The sequence below is a fragment of the Diabrotica virgifera genome, chromosome 8, assembly GCF_917563875.1.
Source record: "Diabrotica virgifera virgifera chromosome 8, PGI_DIABVI_V3a".
Classification (NCBI taxonomy): Eukaryota; Metazoa; Arthropoda; class Insecta; order Coleoptera; family Chrysomelidae; genus Diabrotica; species Diabrotica virgifera.
The window spans coordinates 182,172,473-182,176,095 of NC_065450.1; the positions used below are offsets into that span (position 1 = coordinate 182,172,473).

The 3,623-nt window shown below is 31.4% G+C and overlaps 1 long non-coding RNA gene across 1 annotated transcript; it reads left to right on the forward strand.

Moving 5' to 3' along the window:
- The first annotated feature begins 542 nt into the window (after positions 1-542).
- LOC126890546 (uncharacterized) lies at positions 543-1,617 on the forward strand. The gene is made up of 3 exons (XR_007700352.1): positions 543-760; positions 860-1,121; positions 1,467-1,617. It is a non-coding gene; the product is annotated as an uncharacterized LOC126890546 (long non-coding RNA).
- Positions 1,618-3,623: the final 2,006 nt, after the last annotated feature.

Here is a 3,623-nt window from a genome sequence, read left to right on the forward strand (position 1 = left end):
TTTTATGTGAGTGTTTTGGTTTAAAGTTAAAATTTTCGGAGTTATAGAGCAATAATAAAAAAAAAGATTTCGGAGCGCTAATTTGTTTATAAACAAAATAGCACACTTTCTGTGGACTTTGCACAGCTATATTACTAATATAGGAAATCTTAAGATTTGATTTCAGCATGTCCAGCAATAAAATAGCTGGTAATTAATTTTCCTTGTTTTTTACTAATTTTCCCAGATTATTACCTCACATCTTTCATTGAGTTGATGATTCATGTTGTGGACATTCTCAATTATTATATTTCTAATTTAATACTATTCTATCTAATTCCTCAAAACAAGCAAATTTCAATTAAACCCAGCTATATTATAATACCTTTTGATTTAGTTTTCCTTGCAAGAAATAAACAAAACACATCTAAACTAAACCTAACCTCGCTTTTGGCCATTCATTCATCTCCGTGTCAAATAATTTCGACAGTCGCCATATTGAAAGCGACTTGTTTTTGGTCGAAATTTGATTTAGAATCAGGGCCCAGTACTCGTATTAGGCAATCCAAACCACGTGACCTCTGGTTGGCACACAAACTAACGAAGAGGTTATGTTTGTATCTATTTTTCAATGATTTTTCATTGTTTATCGTCGTATTTTGTCTATTTTGGATGCATTTGGATTTCGTTTCCTGTTTTTGTGAACTTTATAAACTTTACCACAATGCAAACTGATTATTTAAGGAAATTATTATTGGAAACTCCAGATGTTGCGAGAAAGGTAGGCGAAACAAATTTTATTTACTGTTCATTTTGCCCCGATATTTATCAATAATGATGAATTTTGCAAGCAATAGCATTATTTCTTTTATTGTTTTAGATATTTATTGAAGCTGAAAATAATTGGGGATTTAGATCCATACGCAATTCAGTCAGAATTGGATTTTACAGTAAAGTGCAGACCATCAAGTTACTATTATAGATATTTATACATATCTGGTGGAATCTCGCAGTTGCTACTCTAAGCAGCAGATGAAAGCATACAAAAGCCTTCAGGCACATAAATATTTTACAGCTGGATTTGTTTTGAATGGAGTAAAAATTGTTAATGATTTCCTGATTTTCATATTATTGTTGGAAAGGTATGCCTTTATTTTATTTATTCACCATTAAGAAATATATGGATAACAGTATTAGTGTCTTTTGGATAAATTGATTCTAAATATTAGATTTATTTACGTTTATATATCTGTATGAAACCAGACATATCGTCGTCCTAATCTGTAACCTGCGAACTATATAATTATCTGAAAATGATTTATTACTGCCATCTATTTGAATTACTGTCATGATTGTTTTAAAATTATATTATACGAATGTCTCATTTTAAATAAAATATTCTCAATCATTGTAAAGAACGCAAATACTCTAATAAAAATAAATTTTTGTAGTTGAAGAATTTCCAAAAAAATAAAATATTTTTTTAGGTGAAGCATTTCCAAAAATCTAATGCTAAATGACTAAATGCTTGGGTGGGGTGATAGCCAGTTCTGATGACATAGCAAATGCAGATTGTATGTGTATGGCCGGTAATAGTGAAGTCTGCAGCAATCCTATTTTTAGCTGAGTATGCCCAGGGCAAGAAAGACGAAGAAGAACCCAATGCATGTACATATGTTACAGCTACATGGTTTGGAGATAGCAACATATGCATTCTCTGATGAAATAATGAGTTTTGAAACTGTTCGGTCAGAGTGCTTCTTGTGCTCACTAAACGAACTGAAATATAAGATGGCTTTGGCATTGTGTTGCAGCGATATGAAAATGGTTATTCATTTTTAATTATAATGTACTTCTTCATCATGAGTAATTATGTATTGGTCTTTTAAATGTGTATTTATTTTTGTAATTAGTATCAACTTGTAATGATAATATACATTTATCGTTTAAGGTATGACTATGTTTTGACTCTAAAATAAATGATTTAAAAATCGAATCCTGCCTCTTTCTGTTAGTAACTACCCATGGATATCACAAATAGTGATTACTGATAGGTTTGTTCGTAGAATGATCAGCAACTCTTGCCAACCATCAGACACATGTGCATTCGTAGTCTATGAATGCTAACTATTACCTGCTCATGCATCTGATGGTTGGCAGCAGTTGCTAATCGTTTGTGTCGTACTACGAACAAACCTATTAGGCCTGGATCCCATGTACCAAAAAAATTGATTAATAGCAAGCTGAAAATTTGTTAATAGCTTAACGGTGTCCAGTTGGACAAACTTTGATGCATTGTGACACTGGAACAGGGATAGTTTTAATTGTGAAACAGTTCGGAAACTCAGATTTGGAACATCAGATTACAAAAACATCCCATATATTTTGTCGGACAGAACATCCAATTGATTTGTTATCCTTTCATTAAATTCTCGTGCAAAAATCAGACTGCTATTACTAACCAAAATGATTCCTGTAGTTTGACATGGTCTTCGTGTTCTACTCATTAAAATGCCCAGTTGGTGATTTTTTCACCAGTCTGGTTTTTGCATGAGAATTTAATGAATTGGTAGCAAATCAATTGGAGGTTTTATCTGACAAATTACATAAACATTTTCGTAGTTTGACGTTCCAAATTTTTAACCTGTTCCACAGTTAAAACTTCCAGTGTTCCCGTACATCAAAGTTTGTCGGACTAGACACCGTTAAGCTATTAATAAATTTTCAGCTTGCTATTAATCAACTTTTTTTTGGTACGCGGGATCCAGGTCAATATGGAATAAATAAATAACAAAACAAATTCCCTGTCAAAACTGCATTTATTTTGAATAGAATGAAAAACAAAATAATATTGTTTTAACAAAATAGGGGATAAATGTTAAAATTTAGTATTAATAAAGTTTGTCACATTGGCCTAAAAATTAATGTCACTAGTTACGTTAGTGTCACATATAAATAATTGTAATAATATTAATAAAAACCATAATTCCTAGCATGAGTGCGTCCTGTTTTTTGATCATTTAGTTAGGCGAGGAAACATAAAATAGTTTCTAATAGGGCTTTTCATCGATTGCCATTTGTTTCGAGCTTCTGTTAGATGTTGTATAATCCGTGTATAATATTACTATACACGGATTATATGACAGAAGCTCAAAACAAATGACTGTGAATGAAAAGCCCTATAGAGGGAACACGAAAAAAATTAACATTAACCGATCAGCTCGACTTCCACAGTTCACTACTATACAAGTTACAGGCATGTTTTCAGCACTTAAAATCACCAAAAACGAAAAGTTTATAAAATAATCAATCTAATGAATGTCTTTAAATACTATATTAATCTCAAAATCACGACAAAAAACAAATTAAAATTAACATTATTCTGAACAGTTGGACTTCCACAGTTCACTACTATACAAGTCACAGGCATGTTGTCAGCACTCAAAATCATCAAAAACGTAAAGTTTATAAAATAATTAATCTAATGAATGTCTTGAAATACTATATTAAGCTCAAAATCAGGACAAAAAACAAATTAAAATTAACATTATCCCGATCAGTTGGACTTCCACAGTTCACTACTATACAAGTCACAGGCATGTTGTCAGCACTTAAAATCACCAAAAACGTAAAGTTTATAAAAC